The 23990-nt window shown below is 40.0% G+C and overlaps 1 pseudogene; it reads left to right on the plus strand.

The window, feature by feature from the left end:
* Window positions 1-4106: 4106 nt before the first annotated feature.
* Window positions 4107-22111, plus strand: LOC120563878 (annotated as a pseudogene).
* Window positions 22112-23990: the final 1879 nt, after the last annotated feature.

Genomic DNA, 23990 nt, shown 5'->3' on the forward strand with positions numbered 1-23990 from the left:
CGGACCCAAACCCGGGCCGCCGCAAAGACATCAGCCCACATGGGGCGCACATTCCCACTGGGTGAACTAGAGGTCGCCCCCCATTTACTCATGTTTCCTCTATTGGGCAAATACATATGTTCCTGGTTTCCACTCAGGGTATCGCTGCTCTATTATGGAGGACTGCCATGTTGCTGCTGTAAAATGAGATTTATTTTGTGACTATTTAGTTAACAGATGTAGTTATGAAATAAGCTACATATTTCCATTAATTGTAGCTTCATAGTGTATTCTGTTACTTGAGTTAACAAGAGAGCTATCTAACATGTTATACCCTGCCTGTAATTCAGTAACAGTTATGTTGGCGGAGAGATATGATGTTGAGATGATGAAGCACGTTTTGTTATGAGTCTTGAGTTGTCCTACGCTTGAAGAGTCTCATTACAGTGGACCAAGTTATACAGTCGAAGCTGTCTCCGTGCTCTTACTCTACCTACGGCCCAAAAGTACATATATTTAATAACGACGAGTTAATAGTTAACGCTAACAATAACTACCGTTACACTGCTAAAAATGGACATATCCCAGACGGTAAAAACAAAATACCCCTAGCATTTAGTAATCACAAAAAAAATCATAAAAACAACAACATTGGCATTATGTAAACAAATTGGCAAAGGGTTAAAATAAAAATAAATAAAAAAGAATGAATATTTGGTAGTTAGGATCACTCAGTTAAAAGTGGGATAATAATATTAATACCAGAGATGGGAAGTAACGGTACAAATACTTGTACTGTACTTAAGTAGATTTTCGGGATATTTCTACTTTACTTTACTATTTTTTTGTGTGGCGACTTTTTACTTTTACTCCTTACATTTTAACACGAATATCGGTACTTTCTACTCCTTACATTTTAAAATTGGCTCGTTACTTTAGTTTTGTACAAGAGGTTGTAATGTCGAAGAATAGCGCGGCGACAAGACACAAGAAAAAAAAGGGAGAAAAAAAAAGGGAAAAAGAGAGAAAAAAAGAGGCTGCTGTCCGGGAGGATAATCAGTTGAGATGGTGTGTGTGCGTCCTTGAGAACTGTAAGTCGTTATAACTTATGTTGTCAGTTCATTTAAGCCTGTTGTTGTATTGGTCTATAGTTCCTGCACAGTTAAAGTAGGTTAGCTAGTGATTTAGTTGTTTGTGTTCTTCACCTGTTAGCTAGGTCTCACGTTTTACACGCAACGTCATTCCCAAGCATCAAAAGAGAGAAGTTGTCCGTGTTTTACAGACACACCTGGGGGCGAAGTTTGAAACCAGCATCAGCTTTAAATACGGTCCTAATCTAGTCCTCACTAGCAAGTTTCAAATAATTTCAGCCGTGGTAAAGTTGGTTTTATATTGGACGTTGGATATTGACGCACATTCGAAAAATCTATTATGCAGCTTGCCCTTTCAACCTATTCATGTCAAACCACTTGTGATGAACTCAGCTAACCACCCTACACATTGCACAAAGCTTCGTTTTCAAAAACCCCAAATTTAATTTTTTAAATATTTTTTATGTAAATAAATGCTTTGAATCTATTATGGCGCCGACCTTTTGACCTATTCAGGTCAAACCACTTGTGATGAACTCAGCTAACCACCCTACACATTGCACAAAGCTTATTTTTAAAAAACCCATCCTTTAATTTTTTAAATATTTTTAATATTAAAAATGTCATAAATTTATTATGTGGCCTGACTCTTTTGACCTATTCCGACGTCAAACCGCTTGTGATGAACTCAGCTAACCATCCTACACATTGCACAAAGACAAAACAAAACAAAATTAAAGGATGGGTTTTTGAAAAAATAAGCTTTGTGCAATGTGTAGGGTGGTTAGTTGAGTTCATCACAAGTGGTTTGACCTGAATAGGTCAAAAGGTCAGGCCACATAATAGATTTATGGCATTTATTTACATAAAAAATATTTAAAAAAATTAAAGGATGGGTTTTTTAAAAAAAATAAGCTTTGTGCAATGTGTGGGGGGGTTAGTTAGCTTAAGTTAAAAAATAATTATATTTTTTATTATATTTAAAAATAAATTATAAAATAATTTTAAATTTTTTTTATATAAAAATTTTTTAATTTTTTTTTAGGTTTTTTATTTTTTTTTTTTTTGTTTAATTTTTTAATATTTAAATTTTTTTTTTTTTTTTTTTTTTTTTTTTTTTTTTATATTAAAAAATAAAAAAAAAATTATTTTTTTTTTTTAATAATAATTTTTTTATTTAATGTATTTGTTTAGCTGAGTTCATCACAAGTGGTTTGACATGAATAGGTTGAAAGCGTAAGCTGCATAATAGATTTTTGAGAGTGGAATATCCAACGTCCAATATAAAACCAACTTTACCACGGTATAATTTCACTGGAGTTACCGTTATTTTTCACGTGATCAATACCGAATTCAATCTAATTGGATGGGAATATACTGTAGGCTACGTTGTATGTAACGCACCACTACAAGGCGACTTCGACAGATTCGGCCGCATTCTGCATTCATTTTGCGGCAAATAATTGCAGCTTGATGGTGGTAACGTTAGCACTATAGTATGGCGACGACATGATTGAAAATGAAGAAAACAGAGATCCCAGAGATTAGGCAGACAAGCAGCAAGACATTCCCAATCATCCCTGGCCTTATCTGAGAGAGATGTTTGAGATAGGCTAGGCATCAAGTATGACTCCTGGCCAATGTGTGCTGTAACTTTTAAAGTATGGGGAACTTCTTAATTAATCTATGTTTAGTAATTCATATTGTATCCTTTCTTTTCTTTCTATATTTGAGCACACATACATGTAGATTCCTTTAAATGTAAAGGGAACGATTAAAAGAGAAACTGGATCTGTGAATTCTCACAGAATCACAATTGAATTCATATCTTGCTACTCAGTCAGAATCGTATTAAGCTGGAGTCCCAGTCTCTGTCACAATAATCATATATGTGATGATTGGCAGACATCCATTTAAAATGTAGACAATGGCATATAAAGAGCCTGGTTTTTATGTCCACTGAAGTTTCTCATCTTACTCTAGTAGCGTGTGTGGTCCAGGTAGCTTTGCATAAAAGTGGTTGTCATTCGCAAGGCTACTTTTACTTTTATACTTTAAGTACATTTCAAAGCCTGTAATTTGTTACTTTTACTTAAGTAAAGAAGTTAAATCAGTACTTCTACTTTTACCAGAGTATTTTTTAACACAAGTATCTGTACTTCTACTTAAGTACGGGAAGTGAGTACTTTTGCCATCTCTGATTAATACTGCACATAATTGTATGGCAGTTTTGTTATGCGGACATTTTTGTCCTCCAAGGACATCTAAGCAACTTCTTAAGGGATGCACAAGGGTTACCATGGTAAAAATGACCTCTTTAATATTAGCATGTTAGCATGCTGACGTTAGAATTTAGCTCAAAGCCAGCTGTGCCTAGCCTCACAGAGACGCTTATTTATGTTTTAAGACCTTTAACATTTGAGCATTCATTTACTATATACTGTGTTGTTAATGTCACAAATATTACATTGACTTGTTGCATATATATATATATAGCCTATATTCAGTGGTGGAAGACGTATCCAGATCCTTTACTTAAAGGTGCTGTAGGTAGGATTGTGAAGATCCAGGACTAGGCCAAAGAATTTGAACATCGACAACTTCTCAGTCCCCCCCCCTTTCTGCTAAAGCCCAAAACTTCTCCTAAACACACCCCACACAACAAGAATGAATGTGTGTGCATGAGTGATTGACCCACCCCCTGGCCCTGATTGGTGCACCTGAACCTCCCTCTGGGATGCAGCGGAGTAGAAGTAGAAAGTGGGATGAAAAGAAAAGACTCAAGTAAAGTACAAGTACCTCAAATTTGTACTTAAGTACAGTACTTGAGTAAATGTACTTAGTTACATTCCACCACTGCCTGTATTGCTCCTGACTGCACCCAACACATGAAGAAAAGGAATCCAGCAAGCTATATATAAAAAAGAAGGGGAAAAAAAGCTTAACTGCCCTCTCTACCTTCTCACAGTTTACCCTAAAAGTTTTCTTTATGCGTCAATGTGTTGTAAGAACTTATTATAATACATTTTCCTTCAGCTGCAGTTCCGACACAGTTGAGGTGCTAAATGTTGTTTGACTTCTCAGCTTCATATGGGCAAGTAATACAGGAAGAACGGGTCTCACCTCATTGCTCACGCACTTTGTAGTCAGTAGTCAGCGCGCGTCTTTCAAGGTTTTCCATTCCCTTGCTGGGGGTTCAGTCTGTGCGCTATCACTATGAGAGCAGTGTGGTTCAAGCGGTCAATCATCATACTGGGGGGATCGGGGGCCTCGTCTATGTGGGCATGTTTCTAAAAGGGTGGACAAGAGCCTGACAAACATCTGGAGACAAGCATCAACAATCTTTGTGAGTTGAGGCAATGGAGATGGGGAAATGGAAAGAAAGTCGGGTTCTGTATGATTTGTTACGGGGTGGTGGATTACAGTGAGTTTACATAAATAAATAAAAGGGTTTGGTACGTTTGGTTATCCTGTTGTAAAATATATATGATGTATAAAGGAATGAGTTGAAGTTGAATGAGGGTGGGAAATATCACAAGCTTCGGCTTCATCCTGCTCCTTTCCGGACAGTTTTTGAAAATATTAATTGTAATAGTATTTTAAATATTATTTGTAACACTGTATAGATATTGTTCTTGTTGGTGTGTTGCTACGCACTTTTTGTATTTTATATTTTATTTTATAGTTCTATAGCTATATATTTATATTTATTTTTGTTTGAAATAAAAAAAATGAAATTTAACTTCCTTGACATTAACTCATTCATTCAGTGTTAGAAAGGTAAGCAGAAGGATTAAATGTCTGTTCACTACACAAGTAGTTACTCAAAAGTATTTTATGCTTTCAATCATCTGACAAAATGATATTGCATTAAAATAATACGTGTCACCAAAAGAATACTTGCAGATGTGGAGTCAAACATTAGATGAATGGTTTCTAGCTCCCCAGTTCGACCAGTGGCGCGGGTTTGTATCCGACCTGCTTCCCTTTGCTGCGTGTCATCCCACAACTCTGTCCCCCTTTCATGTTTATCCACTGTCACTATGTAATAAAAGGAAAAAGCCACCAAAAAATAGTCTTAAAAAAAAATAATTGAACTTGTCAAACATTATAAACAAGTCATAAACGTTTATGACATAACACTTCATTTAGTAACTGTCATTCGGTTTTTTTCATGACAAGTTATGGTTAGGGTTAGAGTTAGGGTTCATGTGTTCATGTGTTCATGACAGTGTTATGTCACTTTTTTGTAGATACCTTCAAGTAAAGTGTTACCAAAAATGCTTTATTTAAAATAAGAAAACATGTAGTCATCAGTAATCATGCTGCTCATTTGACTCTCTCCCTGTCATCCTTTTGTCAAGACAATGTCGTCAGAGCTTTTGAGAAAAAGCAGGACACCATGCAGAAAATGCTGGAAGAGGACAGACTCAGATGGAGAAAAGCTGCAGAGGACAAACAGCCAACTGTCAAAACACAGCCAGAGCAGAAAGAGAAACCTGAAGCAAAAATCCCAGACCAAAAGGAGACTCCTCAAGAGAAAAAGTCTAATAAACTGTTTCCCAACTCTGCCCTGTTCAAGACGTGGGGGGAGAATCTCTCGGAGGATGACCAAAGAGAGGCACAGGATTTGTTTGAAAAGTATGGATACAACGTTTTTCTCAGTGATCGCCTTCCTCTAGATCGAGCTCTTCCAGATACCAGGGATCCAAGGTAGGCTACAACAATTTCTTATGATGCCAGAGCTGTCATTTCAATTCATATACAGATAAAAGTTAAAGAAATGGTCCCTCCCATCCAGTTCATTGTTTGCTGATTATCCTTCACCTCTCTGTTCACATGGTTTGTCTTTAGATAAAGCATTTACACAGCTCACTGATGGAAAGATGGTGGTTTTAGAAATCATTCTGTTTCTGAATAGGTGTCTGAAAAAGAGTTACCCAGAAGACTTACCAAATATTGGAGTAGTGTTGATCTACCTGAATGAGGCCCTGTCTATTATCAAAAGAGCTATGCGCAGCATCATTGACCGCACCCCTAAACACCTGCTGAAGGAGATCATATTGGTGGATGACAATAGCTCTGAAGGTAAGTTGAGTGCAAATGGAGGAGATTGTGCAAACGTGTCATAAACAGGTTGATCCATTATGTATAGGCTACTGTCATACTGCGAGACATGACAGGCTGAAATCACGTTTCATTGTGCAATGCCACTGCTGCTCATATTTTAACTTTGTTTTTGTTTTTTACTGTACGGCTCTAATCTATGTTATGGGTGTTATTCTGTGATTGTATTTTTTTGAACGTTTCTACTTTTCTAAGCAGTCTTGTAAAATCTCCTAAAATGCATTTTGTCACATGAACTTTTGGTTTTAAAGTAATAGTTTTGGGAATTGGGACATTTTGGAAAACATCTACCGGTATTCACTTTTCACTCAAAAACTTATGTTTCTTTTAAATTTAACTTAAAGGAGTGGCTAACAGGTAATCAGGACTGTCAACATTTCATGGAGTTACAAAGTCTTGCTGCTATCTTGTCTTTCCTGTCCTGCCTGTTTGTGTCACTTGTGTTATGCCTATGAGGTTGTTGGACTGACAGTGTGGCTTGTGTGTGTATGTTTGTTGGTGTTGGTGTTGATATCGACCAACTGTTTTTGTTTATATGCTTGATCATTTCTTTTTACATTTATTGTCAATTTTACTTGTATAGGACTAAACTTCTATGTACTATTATAATCTTTTTAGGTGTGACATTGTACGATCTGTCCAGGGACAGCAGATGTAAAATAGCCTTTTGGCTAATTCTGGCACACTGTACATTTGTATATGTATTATTAGTGTGCATTGTCCCTGTTAAATAAACCTGAAATACATAAATAAACTTTCTTGCCAAGATTTAGATGGCATGCCATGGTTGATATCACTATCATATCTGTATAGTAAAATATTATGCTACAGTCAGAAGCTGCTTAGCTTAGCATAAAGACTGGAAACAGCTAGCCTGGCTTTGTCCAAAGTTAGAAAAAAACAAAAAACAATCTGCCTACTTGTACGTTTAAAGCTCACTGATTAATATGTTACACAGTGTTTGTTTAATCTGTTCAAAAAAGTATAAAAACAACAATTAGTTTTGTATGCCATAGATATGGTAACAACAAACATTTTGGATGTTAAAGCTCCAGCACATAACCCCAAGGAAAACCATATATTTTTATACCACAGTTATTGTACACATTTAACAAATAACATACTGTATGTGTTTATTAGTGAGCTTTAGAGTTTCGGTAAGGTGGACTTTGTGAGCTTTGGACAGAGCCAAGCTAGTGGTTTTCCTTTGATCCACATCTTTATGCTAAGCTAACCAAGTGCTGTCTGTAGCCTAATATTTACCAGACAGACATGATAGTGGTGCCGATCTTCTTATCTAATTCTCAACAACAAAAGGCAAGGAAGCATTTCACTCCTTTTTTTTAAGAGCACATAAACCCCTGTATGATGTAACAGCATTTAGTCATTTCAAGACTGTAATTAGTGGTGGAGTGGCACTGGATTGCAATATATAATGGTGTTTCTCATTCTTGTCCATCCTAACATACATGCATTAGAAACACCTTTTTAATCAGTACATCATCACTAACTACAACTTCAATTTAATTTTATGTATAGTATCAAATCATAACAAGAGTTATCTCAAGACACTTATAGATAGAGTAGGTCTAGACCACACAAATTTACAAAGACCCAACAATTCCAGTAAATACTTCAAATTGGATACGGTCACAACATCAACTTAATGTTTAAATTTCATTTCAATTGCATCCTGTAGTTTGTGAGCATGTGAGGCACGTCTACAATCACAACTGTTGTAATTGTAAGTGTACTTTGCACTCTGGGTAATCGGTATGGAAACTGGTGTCTCTGCCCCATCTAAACTTTCTATGGTAAAAACAACATCTGTCACACCCCTAATCAAAATTTTAAAAAATGCCCGCATTTTCTCTCAATTTAGAAAACCTGAAGGGTGACCTTGACTTGTACGTGAAGTCGATCGAGCAGGAGAACCCAAGTCTCGCTATCATAAGGGTGAGGAACAATGTGTCATATGGCCTGTCTCACGCCAGGGCGTCTGGCTGGAGGGCTGCTACTGCTGACGTGGTGGCCATCCTGGATGCACACATCGAAGTCCATGAGCTGTGGTAAGAATGAGGCAACAATGAATCTTTTATACCTGGTTTATGTATACCATTTTCACTGGCATGTATGTAATATTTGATTCCACATCAAAGGTGCTATAAGTAGAAGCCGTTAACGTTATATATCGGTGGCAGCTGTGCTAACTCGTGTCTCCCTAAACAACCCTCCGTTCTTTTCAAATTCAAATTGTAATGAGATTCACTTAAAGTTCTCAAGATTATCACCAATACTGACAACATTACCATGATTACAGTTATCAAATGTTATGCAGGGAAGGGTCTGTATCACCACCAAGTGCAAACTGACTCTGGTGAGCTGATGCCAAAGTTGGCCTGCCTCACATCTTAGCCCTGAATAACCACAATACGTTTTGCAAACAATAACTGTTCTAACTAATCTTTAAATTATCAAAGCCCACTGAACCACTGAAGTTATATCAAAGTTTTGTTTACTTGCAAGTAGGGTCAGTTTACAGCACTCACAGCATAAGTACAGAAGTGACTAACTTAAGCCTCAAACAGTAGCTTATTAATGTGTGAAATACAATCACAACAGAATTTGATGTCGTCAATTGTCTATCTTGTCAGTTTAGATATTGTCTCCTCTATCTGGTCAGACTCGATGGCGTCCCCTTTATCTGGTTAGAGAGACGCATGTTCTGTCCTCGGGCCCCAGTCAAGGTAGCCAATGACTCCATGTTATCTTGTGGGAACAAGTAGTGTTATGTTTTCTTACTATGCAAATAGTTTAATTTAACAGACAAAGAAGAATATTAATCACTATAATATTATTCTATGCAAACAGTTTAATAAATAACAATAATTTCCCTAACATTAACTTTTTCAGGAACGCCCTGTTTACACATTTGCAACAGCCCCGTCCAAGCACAGACTTATCCCAGTACAACCACAGTCGGGTGTACTGGCATGCCCACTTAGGCAATGAGGGTGTTAAAGGCCTTGCACAGTGGAGGGATCGAGGGTAGGGCGAGTGCTGCTCAGACTTGCAACCTTCTAGTCACAGCTCATTTGTAGTGCAGTAGTAAGTTTGGCAAGCTGACTTTGCAATAGTGCTTTAGCCAAAACAAAACAGTCTAAGGGACTGTTTGTTATTTATTGAAGAGGCCACCAGAGGAGATTTGGGACCTTTGGTCAAAATAGACATGACCCTCCGATTTGGAAAAAAGTAATGACCCTCCCGCAACAATTTATTGATACCTTCTGCACTGTAGTGTTGACGAACTGACCGAAGAGCCGGTTAATTAACCCGACTCGTGTCACTGAGCCGGGAGAATCGAGTGCCATACGTCAATGAACCGACTCACTCCTGTTTTTTTCTTTTACTGTCAATGGTTGGCCGTTGTGTAGCTGGTATTCTTCTGCTACTGTGTGTGTATTAATCTAGCTCATTAACGCCTCCACTGGGCTGGAGTGGTGGTGGTTGAATCAATCAGGAAATGAGCTACCTAGACCCTATGCCGAACGAGACCGAATGTGACCGTGCAACCGGCCGGCCCGCTCGAGTCTAATGTAACCGTGCAACCTGCCGGCCCGCTCGAGTCTAATGTAACCGTGCTACAGGCCGGCCGTTCGAGTCTAATGTAACCGTGCAACATGCCGGCCGCTCGAGTCTAATGTAATCAAGCGGTGTCTTGGTTCTCGGCAAGTTTGAGTTATTAACCAAGCCTTGTTTCTGGTGCATCTTAGAGGATTGTGTTCACGGCAATTCACACATTATCGATGGGGAAGTACATCACATACAAATACACGTCATGTTATTTTGTTAGTTATGTTAAGTTAAATGTTAGAGAAGTGAATGTTGCTACGTGGTAGCTAGGCTAGGCTGTCACAAGGAGACCGCGCACCAGGCTACTGAACGAGACCGTAAGGACCGTAACCGAGGGTAGCCTACTGCACGAGTCTATATTCAAACGGGTGTCTAGGTTCTCGGCAAGTTTGAGATATCAACCGATAGCAGAAGCCTTTATTTCTCGTGCATCTTAGAGGATTGTGTACATACAAACTAATAGATTACATTATTGATGGATATCACATACAAATGCACGTCATGTTATCTTAGGAGTTATGTTAAGTTAAATGTTTGTTACGTGATAGGTAGGCTGTCACCAGGAGACTGTGCACCAGACTACTGAACAAGACCATAACCGTGCCTAATGCATGAGTCATGTAATCAAACGGGTGTCTAGGTTCTCGGCAAGTTTTAGTTATCAACCGATAGCAGAAGCCTTTATGCCTCGTGCATTTTAGAAATGTGTTCATGGAAATTCATATGCTACATTACCAAGGGGAAAGTATTAGGCCTATATCACATACAAATACACGTAATGTTATCTTGATAGTTATGTAAAGTTAAACGCAATCACCCCCCGCCGCCGAGGGCACGCAAACCGGTGACCGAATCTATTAACTCAGTAGGCCAACCAACGACCGTCCGGTTGAACCGACTCCCGTAAAAAAGTCGGTTGTCCCATCACTACTGCACTGGTTTGCACTTGACAAAGATATACAGAATCCCATTGTTTTTTTACAGCAATAACAGATGTGATTTTACCTCTGCATTCTCATCTGACGCATCCCACTCCTCTGTTATGGTGTGGTGGCCATTTCAGTAGATTTTACTCACTAACGAAACACAATAAGCATGGAAACTAAATGCACACTTCCTGCATTACTCCATTACTTCAAATACTAAGTTACTCCTCTAGTAAACTAGTATTCACATGAAATAAAACAATAAAACATTGAGACAATTCAGCAAAGCACTCTGGGTAACATTCAACACACAAACTGGTTGCTATGGACTCGTCACTAGTCTTCCTCCACTTCGCCGTTTAAACAAAGTGGAATAAACGTAAGTCCAAATCTACACAAAACCCACAATCAATTAGTAAGCTGACATCAAATCTGGCATTTAGGAAACCTTGGCACGGTGAGATGTCCAAACTAGCAACATTCATTTTCGTTTTTTGCGTCCTGCTGCTCCCATCGTAAGCCAGGAAATACTTTTTTTACTAAAGCCGTATATGAAATCAGATGTATTATCTACCACCATTTAGTTGTTTTGTGTTATATAGCTAAGATATTTATAAAATATCTGGTCATGCTAGACGTAATTATCCCACTAATTTTTTAAACAATGCAATTATCCGTTTCAGCTACCAGGGGGGCAGTGCTCCCCCTGCCCCACAGCCAAACTCATGGGTCAGACCCATCTGGTAGCGGGGGCCGAGACTGAGAGCTACATGGAAAAATATGCACCAAATAAGCCACTTTGAAATTTAGCTGTTTCTATGAATACAAAAGTTGGGTAACACCGCCTCCCCCTCCCCCTCTGGACTAAAAAATGTTGGATGACCCGCCCCTCAACAAAGATTAAAAAGACATGACCCTCCCCTATTTTCCTCCGGTGGTCCATCCCATAAATACCAAACAGTCCCTAATTTGGGTAACATTAACTAGCTCTCTGCATCAAAACTGAAACTGTTTCAGTCTGAAGCTCCCTCCACCTTCCAAATGCTGCACCAATGTTCCCTTGGGTTGCGTACAAATGAAACATAATGCACAGTAGTATTCAAAACCATTTGGGTGTGTTCTGTCTGTTTGGAATGCTTGATCTCAGCAGCTGCTGATCAAATAAAGGAGTGAATGGCACATCACAACACATGCCAGCTCGCATTCTGGAGTTACAGTCATTTCATAGAGACAAAGAAGAAGAAATATGAAGCAGCAGTCTCACTGATTGTTCCAGAAACAACAGTTTAATGAAGTGATGGGTAAGCCACCTCTCCTCCTTCCCCTCATTCAGGGCGGAACCCCTGCTGACGCAGATCAAGGCTGACCGAACGGTGGTGACGTCCCCTGTGTTTGACAAAGTACTCTTTGATGACCTCAAGGTTATTCCATACCAGCCAGCATCACACGCCTTCGACTGGGCTTTATGGTGCATGTATGAGAGTTTTTCGGACGAGTATTACAAACTCAAAGACGGCTCGTTGCCTGGAAAGTAAGTTTTCAGTGAAATTGCTTTGCTTTGCTTTTGTCTTGTTCCGACTTATGTGTCAAACATATCATGTACATACAGTGCCTTGCGAAAGTATTCGGCCCCCTTGAACTTTTCGACCTTTTGCCACATTTCAGGCCTCAAACATAAAGATATAAAACTGTGATTTTTTGTGAAGAATCAACAACAAGTGGGACACAATCATGAAGTTGAACGAAATTTATTGGATATTTCAAACCTTTTAAACAAATAAAAAACTGAAATATTGGGCGTGCAAAATTATTCAGCCCCCTTAAGTTAATACTTTGTAGCGCCACCTTTTGCTGCGATTACAGCTGTAAGTCGCTTGGGGTATGTCTCTATCAGTTTTGCACATCGAGAGACTGACATTTTTGCCCATTCCTCCTTGCAAAACAGCTCGAGCTCAGTGAGGTTGGATGGAGAGCGTGTGGGAACAGCAGTTTTCAGTTCTTTCCACAGATTCTCGATTGGATTCAGGTCTGCGACTTGTGGCCATTCTAACACCTGGATATGTTTATTTGTGAACCATTCCATTTTAGATTTTGCTTTATGTTTTGGATCATTGTCTTGTTGGAAGACAAATCTCCGTCCCAGTCTCAGGTCTTTTGCAGACTCCATCAGGTTTTCTTCCAGAATGGTCCTGTATTTGACTCCATCCATCTTCCCATCAATTTTAACCATCTTCCCTGTCCCTGCTGAAGAAAAGCAGGCCCAAACCATGATGCTGCCACCACCATGTTTGACAGTGGGGATGGTGTGTTCAGGGTGATGAGCTGTGTTGCTTTTACACCAAACATAACGTTTTGCATTGTTGCCAAAAAGTTCGATTTTGGTTTCATCTGACCACAGCACCTTCTTCCACATGTTTGGTGTGTCTCCCAGGTGGCTTTTGGCAAAATTTAAACGACACTTTTATGGATATCTTTAAGAAATGGCTTTCTTCTTGCCACTCTTCCATAAAGGCCAGATTTGTGCAGTATACGACTGATTGTTGTCCTATGGACAGAGTCTCCCAGCTCAGCTGTAGATCTCTGCAGTTCATCCAGAGTGATCATGGGCCTCTTGACTGCATCTCTGATCAGTCTTCTCATTGTATGAGCTGAAAGTTTAGAGGGACGGGCGCCGGTCGTAGATTTGTAGTGGTCTGACACTCCTTCCATTTCAATATTATCGCTTGCACAGTGCTCCTTGGGATGTTTAAAGCTTGGGAAATCTTTTTGTATCCAAATCCGGCTTTAAACTTCTCCACAACAGTATCTCGGACCTGCCTGGTGTGTTCCTTGTTCTTCATGATGCTTCTCTGCTTTACACGACCTCTGAGACTATCACAGAGCAGGTGCATTTATACGGAGACTTGATTAAACACAGCTGGATTCTATTTATCATCATTAGTCATTTAGGTCAACATTGGATCATTCAGAGATCCTCACTGAACTTGGAGAGAGTTTGCTGCACTGAAAGTAAAGGGGCTGAATAATTTGACGCCCACTTTTTTCAGTTTTTATTTGTTAAAAAAGTTTGAAATAGCCAATGAATTTCGTTCCACTTCATAATTGGGACCCACTTGTTGTTGATTCTTTACAAAAAATTACAGTTTTATATCTTTATGTTTGAGGCCTTAAATGTGGCAAAAGGTCGAAACGTTCAAGGGGGCCGAATACTTTCGCAAGGCACTGTATACGTATCTTGGATGCATTCTTAATGATCTGAATGCTTTATGCTCATGGTGATGCAGCATGTTTTTAAATTATACAGTAGTAACGGGTCTCTTCTTTCATTTCAGAAGTCCATCTGTCATGGGGATCCTAGTTGCTGAAAGAAAGTATCTGGGTGAAATCGGACTCCTCGATGAAGGAATGAAAGTGTACGGTGGAGAAAACGTTGAGCTGGGAATTCGAGTGAGTAAGCTTCACCTGTCTAACACCTGATGACACAGTCCCAGGCCAACTTGCAGCAAGTTGATCCATGGGTTTAGTACAGTTGTCCTTCTTACTTAGTAAAACCAGAACTGGTTACCTCATATTCATTGGGACAGATTCCTGCCGTAATATCTTTCCAGATTTGTAAAATCGTGTTTTATTCACTTTCTTGCTGACAGTTAAATGAGATTGATATCACTTTTGTGTCTGTATGGTAAATAACAAGCTACAGCTAGCATATACTTTGCTTACTTAGCATTAATACTAGGGGTGGTACGGTTCACAAAACCCACGGTTCGGTTCGTATCACGGTTTTAGGGTCACGGTTTTCGGTTCTGTACGGTTCTTGTTATTTTTTCTTTTAATCTTTAACACTCCAGAATATACTTCAGCATATGATATATAGCTAAAATTAGCATATTGAATGCATGTTGCACAAAACATGCACACAGTGGCAGTTCTATATATTGTTTTATTTCATCATAGGTACCATGAAATCCAAAATGTTCCCACACACCAGACTATAAACGACGCTGGCGCATCCTACAGCTCTGGGCAGCCTCTCTTGACATTTCTGCACGTGACGTGACCTGAAGCGGCACCCCACTCCACTTGAGGAGCGGTCGGCTCGGTGTCTCTCAAAATCTGACGAAAATCTTTTAAACTGACCTTTGTCGATCTGAAATGAAGACAGATTCAGCAACTGCATGGCCTATTTCTCGCTTAAAATGTTTTCAGAAACACGTTTCGGTGAACTATTTTAGTACAATATGAGATTGTACTCTGAACGAGCCGCCATGACAGTCTGTTTTGAAATTAGGGACCAGCCAGACCCATGTGACGCGATCGTCCAATCAGCTGCCATGGGTTGCGTTTGTCACGCCCATCCCGCTCGTCATTTCCAGTTAGTGTTTTAACCTTATATATATGTCAATGGTTTTAACATAGGTGTATAAAGTGGGAACTACGGCAGTAAGAGGTTAGTGCAGCTTAACAGTGTACTGACGAACTGTGCGGTACACACATGCTCCGAACCGAGACTAGCGAACCGAGCGGTTCGGGTGTTTTTTCATGAACCGTACCATCCCTAATTAATACTGGAAACAGGAAGACAACAGCTAGCCTGTCTCTGTCCAAAGGTAACATAATCCACCAACCAGCACCTCTTAACCTAATTTATTTAACACAATACAAAGCATTATGTCAGATTATACAGGAGAGCCAAAACAAATTTTGACCAGAGTTGAGTCTGCTCATATTGCCATGTAATGAACACAATATTTGATCTTTCTGTTTTATGAGATGCTCAATATTGCTACGGTTTAAATTGAAAAATACTTACCAAACATTTAAAAAATGGCAAAAGAGTGGGATACACCTTTTTAGCACAAACATTTTCCAGACAGACTAATGCAGAATAGTAAGTAAATGTATATATGAAAGGTTAATGTACATGCAGTTATATTAATAGTGTATGTGTTTGTAGACGGTTTTAAAATGTTAAGAGTAAAAGCCTTGGTGATCAAGATAAAGATATTCGTTCTTATCTTTATTCAGTGTGGATTGAAGTGTAATTAATGCATTTTAAATAAAATGAATGTGGTTTACAATTGCTTACTTCGATAAGCCCATATTCTGAATTATATTGGGGAAATGTTTGTGTCAAAAAGGCCCACTCTTGTAATTTTTAAGATTAATAAATAGTTTTCAACCTAAACTGTAGCAATATTGTTGGTTTATGATAACGTTCAATCTAATAACACAAAATAATCAAATATTGTGTTCAGTACATGGCAATAGCTGCTGATTGAAGTTTTATCAAAATTAGTTTAGGTTCACCTGTAAAATCTGATAACAATCTGATTAGCATGATCTACCAACCTTTTAGCACGGTGTTAAGATCACTTGAGCCATTTCACTGTTCACTGCCTTGTTTTCTATGTGTCATTATTTCAGTTGTGTCCGTTTGGCACTCATATATAATAGGGCTGGGCGATATATCGATATAAACAAATATATCGATATATTTTTAAATGAGATATGGAATTAGACCATATCGCATATATCGATATAGTTCAAATGTGATCCTTGCTCCCATAGATATGTCGCCGTGAGGTTCTAAACATACGTCAAAACCCGCCGCCATCTTGGAACAGGGGGCCGAAGCATTCAGATCAACGCTAAAGATGCCGGACTTTTGTACTGCTTAATTATGTTCGATAGAGGAAATGAAAAGAACAAACAGCAATGGATAACATTTAACAGGTGACAATGTGTTTTATGATTATATATGCCGCCGACCAGCAATCTGAGCTCCGCTGGCGAGGCGGAGAGCCCCCGTGGCCCGCACGCAGCGTCTCTTCCCCGGGCAAAAACACAGCTTCGCCTCGCTGCTGCGCGGTCCCCGCTGATCCAGATCGGACCAGCCAAAGACACAGTTGTGACCGGTAGGATCTTACCGTAGTCCAGTACGAACTGTATGCGATATCGTCGGAAAAGTTCCACTAAGTTTGCCGCGGCAGGCGGACGGAAAGAAGCTACAGCGGGGCAGCGACCGTCTGCGGCTGCAGGATCTGGAGCTCAGTGCCCGTTAAAATTACATATAACGCTAAATACATACAGAAATAAATAGTGGAGAAATGAGCCTGGACATTTCAGTCTGTTTAAACTTTCACCTTGAAGCAGAAACTCTTAGTTCAGAAGGGTGAAGTTTCCGTTTGAACTCAGATCTGTGAACCGATCATAATAAATTTCTTTGTTTTGTAGTCGATAGTTCATCTTAAGTTTATTTAAGTAGGAAGCAGTATCAAGTGGAAGAATGGGACTATAACCTAGGCTTACAGGCATGAGGCATTACATTTTGAACAAAGTAATAATAATAATAATAAATTGAATTTATATAGCTTTTCATGGACTCAAAGTTCTTTACAGGGCAGGGTAGATTATAAAAACATAACAAAACAAAAGAGCAAACAAAACAAGTAGAACAAAACAAGATACAGATGAAAAGGGAGGGGCAGGTGGACTATGGGTAGGCTGAGGTGAAGAGATGGGTTTGAGGGGGACTGGAAGATGGTGAGGGAAGAGGTGCGGTTCTTGGGGGAGGGTTCCGAGCTTTGGGAAGCTCTGTCCCAAAAGCAGGTTGGATTTTGGATGGAGAGGGACCGCTGAGGTGGTTAGGGACGTGGGGTTGGTAAGGAAGGAGTCAGTGAGGTATGAGGGGCCAATGGTGGATTTATAGGTGAGGACCAGTTTTTGTAGGTGATCGGTGGAAATGGGAAGCCAGTGGAGTTGTTTTAGGATGGAGTGATGTGGTGCCAGTTTGGAGCAGGTAATGAGGCGCTGAGTTCTGGACCAGTTGAGGTGGTTGATGTTGGTAGAGTGATGCAGGAGAGTGAGTTGAGTAGTAGTGGGAGGAGATGGTGATGAGTTTTAGAGGGGGTGTGAGAGAGGTATTTTGGGATGTTGCGGAGGTAAAGAAGGAGGTTTAATGACTTGGGATGTGAGGCTAGAAGGGTGGAATAAAGATAAGCAGTTGGCCTGGGGAGGGGAGACAAGGCCGTGATGGTAGAGTGGGGTTATGGTTTTGCTGAGTGTGGATTTGAGCCGATCAGAAGAATTCTGTTTTGTGCTGTTGAGTGAGGTGTGTTGCATCAGGTTTATAGTGACAAGATTGATGTTGGGAAGGGGAGGTTGTGGGGTTGGTTGAGGTAGATCTGGGGTTAAAACAGTGGAGTCAGGTTGAAGTGGCGAGTATACAAGAGGGAGATGTGATGTGAAGAGGAGGTAGGGGAACCTAGTGACTGTGGCTTGGCAGAGTGTTGTGGAGAGATGAAATGGGATTTTGGAAGAGATGGAGCCAACGTACAGTCTTTGAGTTGGTGAGCAATGTTATGTATTAGACCAGGGAGGAGAGAGATGTTGAGGGAACGGTGTAGAAAGGTGAGGAGGTGTTGAGGACTTTGAGGCGGTTTCTGTGTTGTGTAGGTAAGATTGGAGAGGTTAATAGGTTATTGGCAAGAAGATGGGTTTGTAGTTGTGAGGGACTGCGTTCCAGGGTTTTAGACAGAAAGGGAGTTGGATATTGGGGGTAGTTGTTGTGAGAGAGGATCAACAGGTTTTAAGGATTGGGGTGACAGGGAGTTTTGAAAGCAGAGGGACAGTTCAAGGCAGTGAGGGTTGAAGAGGTTAGTGATGTAGGGGCATAGGACGGAGGCAGGACTTCAGAAGTGGAGTAGGAGGTAAGGGACAGGTAGTGGGTTTGGAAGAGTGATGAGTTTGGAGATTTCAGGAGGAGTGACTGGGTTAAATGGGAAGAGGAAGGTGGGAGGAGGGTCGGGGAGGTCTGGAGGGTGAGAGGAGGTCAAGGTAGGTGTGTAGATCTGGAAGGCAGATAAGGGATTTTGTAAATGAGTTGTTTTGTCAGTGAAAAGTGGAGGAATGGTGCAGAGATCGTAGAGGTAAGGTGTTGGTCAGTGATGAGGTTGTTAATGTGGAGAAGAGGTTTGGGGTTTGGAGGGTCGGTGAGGTGGTGGAGATTAGGATTGGAGTGAGTAGAGGTATGGTGTGGGGGTGTTTTGAAGTGGGGTTTGTGGAAGTTTTTAGCAGTGAGGAGGTGACAATTGTGGTTGTATAGGTAGGTGAGGGTGAGATGTGGGAAGAATAGTGGTGTGTATGGGGAGGTGTTTGGTGGGGTAATATTATGTGTGTTGTATGTGGTTAAGAGTGTGGGCGTTTTTGTGGTTGTGGAGGGTATTTGGGGAGAGTGGTAGGGTTCCGGCGGCTAGGATTTGCCGCCACGCGTTTGGTGAACGGGGCGCTAGCTAGCGGCTAACCGCCGGCAAGAGTCCGTCAAGGAGCCCCAGGCGGCCGGAACCAGCAGAGAGCTGTCCAGAGGTACAGAGGCTGTCCAGAGGTAGGGGTACAGCGACACAAACACAAGAGAATAGCAGATGTAGAACGGAGGCGGCAATAACCAGCGAGCGTCCTTCACGGTGTCAAGAAGAAAAGGAAAAGTAGATTATATTAATATCTAAAGCTTAATTGACCTTTTGGAACGAATCACAAATAGCCTATGGAGCTTTGATTTCAAAAAAGGTACTCCTGTTATACAGTATTTAGGTTTACATTTTATTGTTATTTGAACAGCTGAGCATTTAATCATGAACCAGGTGAAGAAACCGGTTTATTATTTATTTGATTTTGCAACTGTTTCTATGAAACTACTTGTGACATGTCATATTTGATTTGGGCTTTGACTGAACATTTGCGGAAAAAATATCGGGATATATAGTACGCATTCGTCCTTGAACCTTTCGACCTTTGCCACATTTCGGCCTCAAACATAAAGATATAAAACTGTAATTTTTTGTGAAGAATCAACAACAAGTGGGACACATATTAAATTTTCTTAAAAAAGTTTGAATGGTTTTCCGTTTCTCTTACTTTTCTTCTTGTTTGTTTGTTTTTATTGTTGTTCCCGTCGTTGATCCATCACTTTCCCCCCCACCTGTGGGGTTGTGTAGTTTTTTTTCAAATACGTTTGCTTTTGCCAAATTTTTGGTTCTCCACCCCCTTTTGGTGTCCTTTATGATTTACTTGCCCATTTGTGAGTATATGGATCCTATTCTCTGTATGTGTGAGGACTGTTTGTGTAGGTTACTCATTTCTTTGATGGGGTGTTTCTGGCCGCCGGTGTTTTCTTTAAGACTCTGAGATTAAGCAGTCTTTATATGAACTTGATACACACATCATAACAAATTGGTACTCGTTGCTGCACTGGCTGTTTTGCACGCCCACTTTTTAGTTTTTATTTGTTAAAAAGTTGATAGATTTGACTTCTATACCACTTGTTGTTTTTTACAAAAATTCGTTTATATTTTTGTTTGGTTAATGTAAAAGGCAAACGTTCAAAAAGGATACTTTCAGGACTGTATATACGTATATCGATATTCAGCCAAAATATATCGGGATATGACTTTTGGTCCATATCGCCCAGCCCTAATATATAATATAATCTCCACTGGTTGTTATTATTATAATTATTAACTTTATGGGTCAGCTGCAGGGGTCTCCCAGAGATGGAGCCCTACAAACTGTTAAGTCCATATAACAAGTGGCGGTACTACTCACAGTTTGTGAACTTAGAAGTAGCTCTTAATAACTCTTAACTTTTGTTTTTATTCATGCTTTACACTAACTGATCAATTATTCCCGTTTTATCAAGTAATATAAAGCTAAGCTTATTTTTTGCTCATATAGGTGTGGACATGTGGAGGCAGTATTGAAGTAGTTCCATGCTCCAAGATCGCCCACATTGAGAGGAACCACAAGCCCTACATGCCTGACCTGAGCAAAGCCATGAAGAGAAACGCCCTGAGGGTAGCAGAAGTCTGGATGGATGAATACAAACACAACGTCAACTTGGCTTGGAACTTGCCATTTGAGGTACTTCAAATGTTGTCAAGTACAACAAAAATGATGATGCCCTTTCTATGGAATACTGCATGCTTCATACACACAGGATGCTGAATGAACATCCAAGGATCCATAATGAAAAGCTTTTCTTATGAGTACAAATGTGACAAACAAATCATGCCTTATTCTCTGCAGAATCACGGAATTGACATTGGGGAAATCTCTGAAAGGAAAAAACTCAGGGAAAGGTTGAACTGTAAACCTTTCAAATGGTACCTGGAAAATGTGTATCCCAAGTTGGATCCCTTGACTGACCTAGTTGCCTATGGAGGAGTAAGTTTAGTTGTATCTAATGTATCTTTGTATGTGTGGTAGAGACAGTACTGCAGGGTGTGCGCGCCACATGTGCACTGCCACATTATATTGTGTATTTTAATGATACATATCATAGTATTGGATACATTTTCATTGGGTTTGATAAAATGATGAACTCCCCCATTTATAGATAAGGAATCTTGATGCTGACCAGTGCATAGACCAAGGACCAGTGCCAGGTCACACACCCATTGCCTTCAATTGCTACTACTATGGACCTCAAGTAAGTAAAGCAAGTAACAGTGGTTGTCAAGATTAATGATTATAGTCACTGAAAAGTTACAAGTGGCAATTGGAAATATTGTGTCTTTGCTGCCATTGGCTTATTTACAGTAACTGACCAATCTGCTTTCTCCTTGACTTTTAATTTTTTTTTTTTTTTTTTTTAGATGTGTTATTATCGGACAAGCGGTGAGCTCTATATCGGTGGCATCAAGTCCCACAAGTACAATGACAACCGGTGTTTAACTGACCCGGGGAAAAAAGAAACGGAGCCTGGCCTTCATAACTGCAAAGAGGCTAAGCAGAAAGGAATGGGGATTCACTGGGACTTCACTCAGGTATTACACGTTGTTAAACTATTATTAAAACGTATAGCAAAGTATATGAAAGTCAGGGAAGAGATGTGGCAAAAGCATTTTTTTTATTCCAGTAAAATAGTAAAAATTAAAAGTCAGTGTGTCTCACCCTTTTATATAAAATATAGGGTGGATGAGTTCAGGGTGACTCAGCTCAAACTATTGACTGATTGTCTAAATATTGTATGATGACAGGCTGTGCGTTTGCATTCTTGACACTTATTTTTCTTCGCAGGGCAAAGAACTGAAGAACAGAGATACAAAAAGGTGTCTGGAGATTAAGAATGGCGTGCTTCTGATACAGGAATGCTCTGGCCAAAGATGGGAAATCCAAAACATAATCAAAGCCTTTTAAAGTGTGCGGCCAACAAGAAGTGCACTTCTCTGCTCATTGGTCAGTGAATAATATCACCTGAATGTGTAAAATGGACAGTTGCTCAATAGTTTATGAATGGACAAAGTAAGTATTTGTACAATTTATTATTCTGCCAATTAAAAAAAAAAGAATTTGTAAAAAGTGCTTAAACTGAAGACTTATAATTGCTAAATGGACCAGCGTGACTGAAAGATATGCAAGCTGTCTCCCAGTAGGTGTGTCTATATTACAGGTATTGTGTGGGAATGAGCATTGCTGGGATCACTGACACACAGCATCTTATAAATACTGCTTATAAAAGAGATACCCAAAATTACGCAATTTAGAAATGCATGTTGATCCTTTTTCCTCCCTTCAATCTTCCACTCAAGGAAACCAAATATATTCTATCAGGCAGAAAAGTTAATGCAAATGTTTGGGTTTTCATCAGATTCAAACCTGGGGCATAGCATAAGATGGGAGTTTAAGCTTTGCCTTGTTTTGCAGTTTAAATAAAGGTTTGGCTTAGCTGAATTTCTTCGATGGCAGCAGTGGTCATAAAACCATGGGCGATTTTAGACCCTTTTTTTAACTTTGGTGCTTAAAGTTAGAGTTGCAAACGTGTCTGTTAGTGACAGACGATAACTAATTACAGGTTCAAGGGGCTTGAAACAGGTTGAATATCCTGTGTGTCTGTAGCTGATGCTATGCACCTGTAACCCAGTCAAGGAAAGGGTCAACAGAAAGTAGTGTTGGCCAATCAGAGGAGGTTGGTGTCAGACTCCCGCCTTTGGCTGAGTCTCTATCTGATCTGTCAGAGGGAGAGCAGGAGACGGTTGTGAAGTTTAACGTTGGTAGTCCCCAGAGAAGAAGTTGGTCATTTCACGGTGCAGATTAGAACCCAAATTGAAAACTAATCAACTAAAATTGCTGAATGTTAGAACATTCTGTCAAATTGGTCGTTATTACTGTGACTTATAACGTGTCAGGTTTAGTTCCATCATAGTGGCAAAAAACATTAGCTGACGTTGTTGTTCAGTAGCTCAGAGATTATCAACTAATGAAATGACTGATTTAGTGGGTGGGGGAGGTTAAGGAACACGCTGACTTATTGGGACTTTACCTTATTCACCGTATCCCCCAGAGTTAGATGAGTCCATACATACCCTTCTCATCTCCGTGCATGTTGTAACTCTGTCTGACACCCCCACCGCTAGCCTAGCTTAGCCCAGATCCTGGAGGTAAGCGGCTCCATCTAGCCTACTGCTCACAATAAGTGTGAAAATAACGCCAACATGTTCCTGTTTACCTGTTGTGATTTGTATAGTCACAGCGTGTACAAATAACAAAGTCACATGAGACAAAGTCATCTTCTAACCGTATACATACTGGGAACTATATTCTCAGAAAGGCGAAGCACTGCTACTTCAGCTACTTGGGCGGAGTGATTTGCTCGCAGCACACCAGAAGCCCCGTGGTGAGGAGCAGAGAGTTCACCTGGAGTTCGCTCAGAGTTGGAGGAATAATCACTCCATCCAAGTAGCAGTGCTTCGCCTTTCTATAGCCAATTTTGTACTATGTGACATTGATATTTGTGACTGCTATTGCGTTATTTTCCATCCTCTTTCCCTATACGCATGCCCAGTATAGGAGAATGTTCCTGAGATATGAGTTTTGGGCGTGTTAGTTTAAATGGAGATCAGTTCTTCTAATGGAGCTAAAAACACTTGTGTGCACGAAGGTCGCTTTTGGCTCAAACCTCCGCTTAAAAAAACATAGCAATGTTAATGTAGCCTAAGGGTAGTCACCTATGGATTGTGAAGATGATTCTTGCTCCAAAGAAGTCTGGGTGATCTGCTGTGAACTGTCTGGTGACCTCCTGCTAGGTCTTCAGAGTCCAGGCTGTGTCATGAGTGCTGCCGTCCAACTTTTCTAGTTTTTTATTGAAATTTTAGCAGTTCAAGTCCAATGAATAGCTTGAAATGGTACAAAGGTTATGTGGTGAACTGCCTGAGGTTAAAAAAAAGTATGGTTACCCAAA

Source organism: Perca fluviatilis, chromosome 8, assembly GCF_010015445.1.
Source record: "Perca fluviatilis chromosome 8, GENO_Pfluv_1.0, whole genome shotgun sequence".
Lineage (NCBI taxonomy): Eukaryota > Metazoa > Chordata > Actinopteri > Perciformes > Percidae > Perca > Perca fluviatilis.